This window comes from Bufo bufo, chromosome 6 (assembly GCF_905171765.1).
Source record: "Bufo bufo chromosome 6, aBufBuf1.1, whole genome shotgun sequence".
Classification (NCBI taxonomy): Eukaryota; Metazoa; Chordata; class Amphibia; order Anura; family Bufonidae; genus Bufo; species Bufo bufo.
The window spans coordinates 121,466,456-121,479,573 of NC_053394.1; positions in this window are offsets into that span (position 1 = coordinate 121,466,456).

Genomic DNA, 13,118 nt, shown 5'->3' on the forward strand with positions numbered 1-13,118 from the left:
ACATTTAGGCCCAGGCACCCAGACAGAGGAGAGCGGTCCCGTAACAGAGAATCTGGCCTTATGTCAGCGCAGAATCTGTCTTCATGTCATAGCAGAGAATCAAGCTTCACGTCACCCACCACTGGAACAGGCCACTGTCACACATTTAGGCCCCGGCACCCAGACAGAGGAGAGCGGTCCCGTAACAGAGAATCTGGCCTTATGTCAGCGCAGAATCTGTCTTCATGTCATAGCAGAGAATCAAGCTTCACGTCACCCACCACTGGAACAGGCCACTGTCACACATTTAGGCCCAGGCACCCAGGCAGAGGAGAGAGGTCCCGTAACAGAGAATCTGGCCTTATGTCAGCGCAGAATCTGTCTTCATGTCATAGCAGAGAATCAGGCTTCACGTCACCTACCACTGGAACAGGCCACTGTCACACATTTAGGCCCAGGCACCCAGACAGAGGAGAGCGGTCCCGTAACAGAGAATCTGGCCTTATGTTAGCGCAGAATCTGTCTTCATGTCATAGCAGAGAATCAAGCTTCACGTCACCCACCACTGGAACAGGCCACTGTCACACATTTAGGCCCCGGCACCCAGACAGAGGAGAGCGGTCCCGTAACAGAGAATCTGGCCTTATGTCAGCGCAGAATCTGTCTTCATGTCATAGCAGAGAATCAAGCTTCACGTCACCCACCACTGGAACAGGCCACTGTCACACATTTAGGCCCAGGCACCCAGGCAGAGGAGAGAGGTCCCGTAACAGAGAATCTGGCCTTATGTCAGCACAGAATCTGTCTTCATGTCATAGCAGAGAATCAGGCTTCACGTCACCCACCACTGGAACAGGCCACTGTCACACATTTAGGCCCAGGCACCCAGGCAGAGGAGAGAGGTCCCGTAACAGAGAATCTGGCCTGATGTCAGCACAGAATCTGTCTTCATGTCATAGCAGAGAATCAGGCTTCACGTCACCCACCACTGGAACAGGCCACTGTCACACATTTAGGCCCCGGCACCCAGACAGAGGAGAGCGGTCCCGTAACAGAGAATCTGGCCTTATGTCAGCGCAGAATCTGTCTTCATGTCATAGCAGAGAATCAAGCTTCACGTCACCCACCACTGGAACAGGCAACTGTCACACATTTAGGCCCAGGCAGAGGAGAGAGGTCCCGTAACAGAGAATCTGGCCTGATGTCAGCACAGAATCTGTCTTCATGTCATAGCAGAGAATCAGGCTTCACGTCACCCACCACTGGAACAGGCCACTGTCACACATTTACGCCCCGGCACCCAGACAGAGGAGAGCGGTCCCGTAACAGAGAATCTGGCCTTATGTCAGCACAGAATCTGTCTTCATGTCATAGCAGAGAATCAAGCTTCACGTCACCCACCACTGGAACAGGCCACTGTCACACATTTAGGCCCAGGCACCCAGGCAGAGGCGAGAGGTCCCGTAACAGAGAATCTGGCCTGATGTCAGCACAGAATCTGTCTTCATGTCATAGCAGAGAATCAGGCTTCACGTCACCCACCACTGGAACAGGCCACTGTCACACATTTAGGCCCAGGCACCCAGGCAGAGGAGAGAGGTCCCGTAACAGAGAATCTGGCCTGATGTCAGCACAGAATCTGTCTTCATGTCATAGCAGAGAATCAGGCTTCACGTCACCCACCACTGGAACAGGCCACTGTCACATATTTAGGCCCAGGCACCCAGGCAGAGGAGAGAGGTCGCGTAACAGAGAATCTGGCTTCATGTCAGCACAGAATAAGTCTTCATGTCATAGCAGAGAATCAGGCTTCACGTCACCCACCACTGGAACAGGCCACTGTCACACATTTAGGCCGCGGCACCCAGACAGAGGAGAGGTTCATTCAACTTTGGGTTGCCCCGCAATATAATGGTAAAATGAAATTAAAAATAGTATTGAATGAGGAAGTGCCCTGGAGTAGAATAATATATTGTTAAGGGGAGGTAGTTAATATCTAATCTGCACAAGGGATGGACAGGTCCTGTGGGATCCATGCCTGGTTCATTTTTTATGAACGTCTGCTTGTCCACATTGGCTGTAGACAGGCGGCTGCGTTTGTCTGTAATGACGCCCCCTGCCGTGCTGAATACACGTTCAGACAAAACGCTGGCCGCCAGGCAGGCCAGCACCTCCAAGGCATAAAAGGCTAGCTCTGGCCACGTGGACAATTTGGAGACCCAGAAGTTGAATGGGGCCGAACCATCAGTCAGTACGTGGAGGGGTGTGCACAGGTACTGTTCCACCATGTTAGTGAAATGTTGCCTCCTGCTAACACGTTCCGTATCAGGTGGTGGTGCAGTTAGCTGTGGCGTGTTGACAAAACTTTTCCACATCTCTGCCATGCTAACCCTGCCCTCAGAGAAGCTGGGCGTGACACAGCTGCGTTGGCGACCTCTTGCTCCTCCTCTGCCTTCGCCTTGGGCTTCCACTGGTTCCCCTGTGACATTTGGGAATGCTCTCAGTAGCGCGTCTACCAACGTGCGCTTGTACTCGCGCATCTTCCTATCACGCTCCAGTGTAGGAAGTAAGGTGGGCACATTGTCTTTGTACCGGGGATCCAGCAGGGTGGCAACCCAGTAGTCCGCACACGTTAAAATGTGGGCAACTCTGCTGTCGTTGCGCAGGCACTGCAGCATGTAGTCGCTCATGTGTGCCAGGCTGCCCAGAGGTAAGGACAAGCTGTCCTCTGTGGGAGGCGTATCGTCATCGTCCTGTGTTTCCCCCCAGCCACGCACCAGTGATGGGCCCGAGCTGCTTTGGGTGCCACCCCGCTGTGAACATGCTTCATCTTCATCCTCCTCCACCTCCTCCTCATCCTCGTCCTCCTCGTCCTCCAGTAGTGTACCTGGCCTCTGGTGTTGCAAAAAACCTCCCTCTGAGTCACTTCGAAGAGACTGGCCTTAAAGTGCTAAAAATGACCCCTCTTCCTCCTCTTCCTCCTGGGCCACCTCCTCTTCCATCATAGCCCTAAGTGTTTTCTCAAGGAGACATAGAAGTGGTATTGTAACGCTGATAACGGCGTCATCGCCACTGGCCATGTTGGTGGAGTACTCGAAACAACGCAACAGGGCACACAGGTCTCGCATGGAGGCCCAGTCATTGGTGGTGAAGTGTGTCTGATCCACAGTGCGACTGACCCGTGCGTGCTGCAGCTGAAACTCCACTATGGCCTGCTGCTGCTCGCACAGTCTGTCCAGCATATGCAAGGTGGAGTTCCACCTGGTGGGTACGTCGCATATGAGGCGGTGAGCAGGAAGGCCGAAGTTACGCTGTAGCGCAGACAGGCGAGCAGCGGCAGGGTGTGAACGCCGGAAGCGCGAACAGACGGCCCGCACTTTATGCAGTAGCTCTGACATGTCGGGGTAGTTGCGAATGAACTTCTGCACCACCAAATTCAGCACATGCGCCAGGCAAGGGATGTGCGTCAAACCGGCTAGTCCCAGAGCTGCAACGAGATTTCGCCCATTATCGCACACCACCAGGCCGGGCTTGAGGCTCACCGGCAGCAACCACTCGTCGGTCTGTTGTTCTATACCCTGCCACAACTCCTGTGCGGTGTGGGGCCTGTCCCCCAAACATATGAGTTTCAGAATGGCCTGCTGACGTTTACCCCGGGCTGTGCTGAAGTTGGTGGTGAAGGTGTGTGGCTGACTGGATGAGCAGGTGGAAGAAGAGGAGGAGGAAGCTGAGTAGGAGGAGGAGGAGACAGGAGGCAAAGAATGTTGCCCTGCGATCCTTGGCAGCGGAAGGACGTGCGCCAAACAGCTCTCCGCCTGGGGCCCAGCCGCCACTACATTTACCCAGTGTGCAGTTAGTGAGATATAGCGTCCTTGGCCGTGCTTACTGGTCCACGTATCTGTGCTTAGGTGGACCTTGCCACAGATGGCGTTGCGCAGTGCACACTTGATTTTATCGGACACTTGTTTGCGCAGGGAAGGCACGGCTCTCTTGGAGAAGTAGTGGCGGCTGGGAACAACATACTGTGGGACAGCAAGTGACATGAGCTGTTTGAAGCTGTGTGTGTCCACCAGCCTAAATGACAGCATTTCATAGGCCAGTAGTTTAGAAATGCTGGCATTCAGGGCCAGGGATCGAGGGTGGCTAGGTGGGAATTTACGCTTTCTCTCAAATGTTTGTGAGATGGAGAGCTGAACGCTGCCGTGTGACATGGTTGAGATGCTTGGTGACGCAGGTGGTGGTGTTAGTGGTACATCCCATGTTTGCTGGGCGGCAGGTGCCAACGTTCCTCCAGAGGCAGAGGAAGAGGCCGAGGCGGCGGCAGCAGCAGAAGAGGCCGAGGCGGCGGCAGCAGCAGAAGAGGCCGAGGCGGCAGCAGCAGAAGAGGTAGCAGGGGGAGCCTGAGTGAGTTCCTTGTTTTTAAGGTGTTTACTCCACTGCAGTTCATGCTTTGCATGCAGGTGCCTGGTCATGCAGGTTGTGCTAAGGTTCAGAACGTTAATGCCTCGCTTCAGGCTCTGATGGCACAGCGTGCAAACCACTCGGGTCTTGTCGTCAGAACATTGTTTGAAGAAGTGCCATGCCAGGGAACTCCTTGAAGCTGCTGCCTTTGGGGTGCTCGGTCCCAGATGGCGGCGGTAAGTAGCAGGCGGAGTCTCTTGGCGGCGGGTGTTCTGATTTTGCCCACTGCTCCCTCTTTTGCTACGCTGTTGGCTCGGTCTCACCACTGCCTCTTCCTCCGAACTCTGAAAGTCAGTGGCACGACCTTCATTCCATGTGGGGTCTAGGACCTCATCGTCCCCTGCATCGTCTTCCACCCAGTCTTGATCCCTGACCTTCTGTTCAGTCTGCACACTGCAGAAAGACGCAGCAGTTGGCACCTGTGTTTCGTCATCATCAGAGACGTGCTGAGGTGGTATTCCCATGTCCTCATCATCAGGAAAAATAAGTGGTTGTGCGTTAGTGCATTCTATCTCTTCCACCCCTGGGGAAGGGCTAGGTGGATGCCCTTGGGAAACCCTGGCAGCAGAGTCTTCAAACAGCATAAGAGACTGCTGCATAACTTGAGGCTCAGACAGTTTCCCTGATATGCATGGGGGTGATGTGACAGACCGATGGGCTTGGTTTTCATGCGCCATCTGTGCGCTTTCTGCAGAAGACTGGGTGGGAGATAATGTGAACGTGCTGGATCCACTGTCGGCCACCCAATTGACTAATGCCTGTACCTGCTCAGGCCTTACCATCCTTAGAACGGCATTGGGCCCCACCAAATATCGCTGTAAATTCTGCTGGCTACTGGGACCTGAGGTAGTTGGTTCACTAGGACGTGTGGCTGTGGCAGAACGGCCACGTCCTCTCCCAGCACCAGAGGGTCCACTAACACCACCACGACCATGTCCACGTCCGCGTCCCTTATTAGATGTTTTCCTCATTGTTCCCGTTCACCACAATTTTGAGAATGGCAAATTTGGGAATAGTTTTTCAACCCAGAACAAAAAGTCTGCGTTTACGGTCACTAGAAATAACTTGACCAGCTAAAACAGTACAGATTTGGTTGAATAGAAATGTCAGGCCTGTTTTTTTTTGCGCTGTGTGACAGGTATAGGTTTAATCACAGAATCAGACTTCTATCAGCACGCTAGCGTGTGTCTTAGGTTTTTCTGAATGACACTATCAGTACCTTCAATGTAAGATATCCTTTTTGGGATAGATTTCAAGTAGGCCTCAAATACCAGAAACTAGTTATTTTGAGAATGGCAAATTTGGGAATAGTTTTTCAACCCAGAAAAAAAAATGTGCTTTTACGGTCACTAGAAATAACTTGACCAGCTAAAACAGTACAGATTTGGTTGAATAGAAATGTGAGGCCTTTTTTTTTTTTGCGCTGTGTGACAGGTATAGGTTTAATCACAGAATCAGACTTCTATCTGCACGGTAGCGTGTGTCTTAGGTTTTTCTGAATGACACTATCAGTACCTTCAATGTAAGATATCCTTTTTGGGATAGATTTCAAGTAGGCCTCAAATACCAGAAACTAGTTATTTTGAGAATGGCAAATTTGGGAATAGTTTTTCAACCCAGAAAAAAAAATGTGCTTTTACGGTCACTAGAAATAACTTGACCAGCTAAAACAGTACAGATTTGGTTGAATAGAAATGTGAGGCCTGTTTTTTTTTTGAGCTGTGTGACAGGTATAGGTTTAATCACAGAATCAGACTTCTATCTGCACGGTAGCATGTGTCTTAGGTTTTTCTAAATGACACTATCAGCACCTTCAATGTAAGATATCCTTTTTGGGATAGATTTCAAGTAGGCCTCAAATACCAGAAACTAGTTATTTTGAGAATGGCAAATTTGGGAATAGTTTTTCAAACCAGAAAAAAAAATGTGCTTTTACGGTCACTACAAATAACTTGACCAGCTAAAACAGTACAGATTTGGTTAAATAGAGATGTGAGGCCTGTTTTTTTTTGCGCTGTGTGACAGGTATAGGTTTAATCACAGAATCAGACTTCTATCTGCACGGTAGCGTGTGTCTTGAATAGAAATGTCAGGTCTATTTTTTAGGCGCTGGGTGAGAGGCTCAACTTGCCCCTGATGTAGTATATGGCCAAAAAATAATCAGACTGTTGATGGTTAAATGCACTTCGGTGACACAGGCTCAGCCTGCAGCTGATGTAGTATATGGCCAAAAAATAACCAGACTGTTGATGGTTAAATGCACTTCGGTGACACAGGCTCAGCCTGCAGCTGATGTAGGATATAGCACAAAAATAACCACACTATTGATGGTTAAATACACTTGGTGATAGCTTGTGCTGGCGCACCACAAGCCACAAAATGGCCGCCGATCACCCCAGAAAAAAAGTGATCTAAAAACGCTCTGGGCAGCCTCAAAAAAGTGAGCAAGTCAATATTAGCACTTCAATGATCCACAGCTGCAGATCGATCACAGAATGAAGTCTTTTGGAGGAGTTAATCTGCCTAATCTCGCCCTAACGTCGCAGCTGCAACCTCTCCCTATGCTTCAATCAGCAGAGTGACGTGCAGCGCAACGTGACCCAAGCTTATATAGAGGCTGGGTCACATGCTGCACTGGCCTATCACAGCCATGCCAATAGTAGGCAAGGCTGTGATGGCCTCTTGGGGCAAGTAGTATGACGCTTGTTGATTGGCTGCTTTGCAGCCTTTCAAAAAGCGCCAAGAAAGCGCCGAACACCGAACCCGAACACAGACTTTTACGAAAATGTTCGGGTTCGGGTCCGTTTCACGGACACTTCAAAATTCGGTACGAACCCGAACTATACAGTTCGGGTTCGCTCATCCCTAATCAGGACGTCTTCAGTTCAGTCATTTTGACTGATCAGGCAAAAGAGAAAACCGTAGCATGCTACGGTTTTATCTCCGGCAAAAAAAACTGAAGATTTGCCTGAATGCCGGATCCAGCATTTTTCCCCATAGGAATGTATTAGTGCCAGATCTGGCATTCAAAATACCGGAATGCACCCGCACTGAATCCGGACCCATCCATTTCTATGGGGCTGTGCACATGAGCGGGGATTTTCACACATCACTTGTGCGTTGCGTGAAAATCGCAGCATGCTCTATGTTGTGTGTTTTCACGCAACGCAGGTCCCATAGAAGTTAATGGGGCTGCGTGAAAATCGCAAGCAAGTGCGTATGCGGTGCGATTTTCACGCATGGTTGCTAGGATGAAAGTCTATTCACTGTATTATTTTCCCTTATAACATGGTTATAAGGGAAAATAATAGCATTCTAAATACAGAAGGCTTAGTAGAAGGTCAATATAATAAACATTGGTGGCGCAGTGCGCCCCCCCTTAATATAATAAACATTGGTGGCGCAGTGCGCCCCCCCAATATAATAAACATTGGTGGCGCAGTGCGCCCCCCCAACAACCCAGTATGATAAACATTGGTGGCGCAGTGCGCCCCCCCTCAATATAATAAACATTGGTGGCGCAGTGCGCCCCCCCAATATAATAAACATTGGTGGCGCAGTGCGCCCCCCCAACAACCCAGTATGATAAACATTGGTGGCGCAGTGCGCCCCCCCTCAATATAATAAACATTGGTGGCGCAGTGCGCCCCCCCTCAATAGAATAAACATTGGTGGCGCAGTGCGCCCCCCCTCAATAGAATAAACATTGGTGGTGCAGTGCGCCCCCCCTCAATAGAATAAACATTGGTGGCGCAGTGCGCCCCCCCCTCAATAGAATAAACATTGGTGGCGCAGTGCACCCCCCCTCAATAGAATAAACATTGGTGGCGCAGTGCGCCCCCCCTCAATATAATAAACATTGGTGGCGCAGTGCGCCCCCCCATCAATATAATAAACATTGGTGGCGCAGTGCACCCTCCCTCAATATAATAAACATTGGTGGCGCAGTGCACCCTCCCTCAATATAATAAACATTGGTGGTGCAGTGCGGCCCCCCCTCAATATAATAAACATTGTTGGCGCAGTGCGCCCCCCCAATATAATAAACATTGGTGGTGCAGTGCGCCCCCCCAACAACCCAGTATGATAAATATTGGTGGCGCAGTGCGCCCCCCCCAATATAATAAACATTGGTGGCGCAGTGTGCCCCCCCCCTCAATAGAATAAACATTGGTGGCGCAGTGCGCCCCCCCTCAATAGAATAAACATTGGTGGCGCAGTGCACCCCCCCTCAATAGAATAAACATTGGTGGCGCAGTGCGCCCCCCCTCAATAGAATAAACATTGGTGGCGCAGTGCACCCCCCTCAATAGAATAAACATTGGTGGCGCAGTGCACCCCCCCTCAATAGAATAAACATTGGTGGCGCAGTGCGCTCCCCCCTCAATAGAATAAACATTGGTGGCGCAGTGCGCCCTCCCTCAATATAATAAACATTGGTGGTGCAGTGCGCCCCCCCAAGATAATAAACATTGGTGGCGCAGTGCGCCCCCCCAACAACCCAGAATGATAAACATTGGTGGCGCAGTGCGCCCCCCCTCAATATAATAAACATTGGTGGCGCAGTGCGCCCCCCCTCAATAGAATAATCATTGGTGGCGCAGTGCACCCCCCCTCAATAGAATAAACATTGGTGGCGCAGTGCGCCCCCCCTCAATATAATAAACATTGGTGGCGCAGTGCACCCTCCCTCAATATAATAAACATTGGTGGCGCAGTGCGGCCCCCCCTCAATATAATAAACATTGGTGGCGCAGTGCGCCCCCCTAATATAATAAACATTGGTGGCGCAGTGCGCCCCCCCAACAACCCAGTATGATAAATATTGGTGGCGCAGTGCGCCCCCCCCAATATAATAAACATTGGTGGCGCAGTGCGCCCCCCCCTCAATAGAATAAACATTGGTGGCGCAATGCGCCCCCCCTCAATAGAATAAACATTGGTGGCGCAGTGCACCCCCCCTCAATAGAATAAACATTGGTGGCGCAGTGCGCCCCCCCTCAATAGAATAAACATTGGTGGCGCAGTGCACCCCCCTCAATAGAATAAACATTGGTGGCGCAGTGCACCCCCCTCAATAGAATAAACATTGGTGGCGCAGTGCGCTCCCCCCTCAATAGAATAAACATTGGTGGCGCAGTGCGCCCTCCCTCAATATAATAAACATTGGTGGTGCAGTGCGCCCCCCCAAGATAATAAACATTGGTGGCGCAGTGCGCCCCCCCAACAACCCAGAATGATAAACATTGGTGGCGCAGTGCGCCCCCCCCTCAATATAATAAACATTGGTGGCGCAGTGCGCCCCCCCTCAATAGAATAATCATTGGTGGCGCAGTGCACCCCCCCTCAATAGAATAAACATTGGTGGCGCAGTGCACCCCCCCTCAATAGAATAAACATTGGTGGCGCAGTGCGCCCCCCCTCAATAGTATAAACATTGGTGGCGCAGTGGGCAGTGCCAATGAGGATTAAAAAATAAAAAAATAATTCACTCACCTCCTCCAATTGATTGTCTCCTGGTCTTTCTTTAGAACCTGTCAAAGGACCTGTGGTGACATCACTGTGCTCATCACATGATCCATCACCATGGTAATGGACCATGTGATGAGGTCAATGACGTCACCACAGGTCCTGAAGAAAGAACAGGAGACCGGCAGCTACGCAATCAACTGGAGGAGGTGAGTTAATTTTTTTTTATCCCTCATTGGCACTTCCCACTGTGCCACCAACGTTTATTATACTGGGGGGGGGGGGAGCGCACTGTGCCACCAACGTTTATTATACTGGGGGGGGCGCACTGTGCCACCAACGTTTATTATACTGGGGGGGGCGCACTGTGCCACTAACGTTTATTATACTGGGGGGGCGCACTGTGCCACCAACGTTTATTATTATGGGGGGGGGGCGCACTGTGCCACCAATGTTTCTTATACAAATACAGGAGGCGGGTGCTGGAATCAAATAGCCGGCACCCGACCTCTATGACAGGGAGCTGCGATCAGCAGCAGTTAACCCCTCAGGTACCGCACCTGAAGGGTTAACTCAACTGCAGCTGATTGCAGCTCCCTGTCACAGAGGTCGGGTGCCGGCTATTTGATTCCGGCACCCGCCTCCTGTATTTGTATTACAGGTCATTTTTCTTCATTGGTGGCGCAGTGCGCCCCCCCCCCCCTCCCGTCTCTTCTTATTGGCAGCGGCGGGGGCAGCAACACAGGGGGGAGGGAGAGACTCCTCCTGCGCTGCTGAGAACGATCATCTCCTGGGCCCCGCCGCTGTATTGAGCAGAGCTGCGGCGGCGGGTCTAGTCGCAAATGGCGACAAGACTAAAAAGTCTTGTCGCCATTTGTAAATTCAAAGCCTTAGGTCCATAGCAACCAGGACGCCTTTGTTAGGCGTCCGGTTGCCATGGCAATGATCGCGCCGTTGCAATAGCAGCAGCAGGGGCGCGATGGTAGAGAGAGGGAGCTCCCTCCTTCTCAACCACATAGATCTGGATGCCGGGTGTTAGCTGTTACAGTTACAGCTAACGCTCTCTGCTGATGGCAGCGGCTCCATTCCTGAGCCGCTGCCATCAATATCGGCACCGGATTGGAGGGGCGGAGCTTAGCGCAATCTTGGCCAGGAGAGTTACTGCCCCTCCTAGACTTTTGAATAATTAATTAGGCTGTCAGTGACGTCACCGGGCTCCCGGAGCAGCGGAAGAGGAAGCTTTCCTCCTCTGCAAGGGACCCGGTACGTCACTGACTGAAAAAAATCTGTTACTTCCTGCCATAAAGGTTTTGGGTAAAAAGGGTACTTAGAAACATGCTGAAAAGGTAGGACATGGGTGTATGTAAAGTGTGTGTATGTGCAATTCTATTAAACAATGGTCCCTAATCTCGGACAACCCCTTTAAGGACCAACCCAATTTTGGGGTTGTGTTTTTTCCTCAGTGCCTTAAAAGAGCCATATCCTCATTATTTTTCAGTCAACCTAGCCACATGAAGGCTGCTTTTTGCTGTGAATGAGATATGCTTTTTAATAACACCAAGTTATGGTACCTATAATGAATGTAGAAACTCAGTTGGAATGGGAAAAAAATGCAATTCTGCTTGTGATTTTTGGCTTATTTAATATCCGAGTCATGTCTCAAGGTCTATTTAAAGGGACTTATAGGATAACTACCTTACATCTGGTGGCATTAGAGGCAGAGTTTGCTAAGAGCTCCTTTGCATCTCTGTCACAGCAGTCATATAACGCCCAATGCGCTGTGACCACTGAAACCACTGTGACCACTGAAACCTGTGATTGATTGAAGCAGTCATGGAACCAAGCCTCTTTCTGGTCCTGTGGAGGCCGGAAGTGGCTGAGAGTCGGTACTATGGACAGGTGAGTGGCTTTTTTATGTTCAGGGGTACAGGAGAGGATCCCAAGTGTTGTTGGCTCCAAGACTGGACAACCCCTTTAACTCTATTTTGTTGGTCAATATGATTACATTGTGTTACGCTGAGCGCTCCGGGTCCCCTGCTGGCCTCGGAGCGCTCACAGCGTATGCCCCCAGGCAGCACTCCAGCGTCTCGGCGTGTGCGTCCTCGCTCTCTAGGGCGCGCGCGCGCGCCGGGACTCTTAGATTCAAAGGACCAGTGCACCAGTGATTGGTGCCTGGTCCAAAGGGGTTATTAAGGGTTAAGGTTGTGAGAGGCAGTGCTGACTTAATTAGGCTGCACCTGTGCACTGCCCATTTATACCTTCTCCTCCCACAGCTTTCTGCCGGATCTTTGTGCCTTGTGCCTCAGAGAAAGCGTTCCCTATGATGTTAGTTTGCCTTACCTGTTGCCGTACCCGTTGCTACCGTCCACTCGCCTTTGAACCTTTGCCGCCTGCCCTGACCGCTGCTACGTCCGACTACGCTCTTACCTTCTCCCTGTGTACCACGCCTTATCAGCTGCCAGAGAGGTCGAGTTGTTACTAGGGGATACGACCTTGCGGCGGGCTCTGGTGAAGACCAGTAACTGCTTAGAACCGGTCCTCTAGTACAACCCGCGCCATCGCCTCTCTGGTCCAGAGGATTCACTACCTGTCCTGCCGGTTCGTGACAGTAAGATCCGGCCATGAATCCCGCTGATGTTCCCCTGCCAAGCCTGGAGGACCTCACCACCATTGTGGCCCAGCAGGGTCAACGCTGGCCCAGTTGACCGCTATGTTGCAGCAGCTCCTGCCTTCTCTGCAACAGCCAGCTCCTCCGTCTGCTCCTGCTGCATCACCTCCGCCTGCAGTTACCACCGGTTCCAGAATCCGTTTGTCCTTACCAGACAAATATGACGGAGATGCTAAGCAGTGCCGTGGGTTCTTGTCGCAGTGCTCTCTCCACCTCGAGCTTCTGTCTGACCAGTTTCCTTCTGAGCGAGCCAAGGTAGCCTTTATTCTCAGTTTACTGTCCGGGAAGGCCCTGGCCTGGGCTACACCACTATGGGACCGCGCAGATCCTGCCACCGCTTCCGTCCAGAGCTTCTGCCTAGAGTTCCGGAATGTTTTTGAGGAGCCTGCCCGGGTTACCTCCGCAGAAACTGCCTTACTAAATTTGACCCAAGGAGGTTCTTCCGTGGGTGACTATGCCATTCAGTTCCGCACCCTGGCCTCTGAGCTGAACTGGAACAATGAAGCCCTTTGCGCCACCTTCAAGAAAGGACTTAACAGTG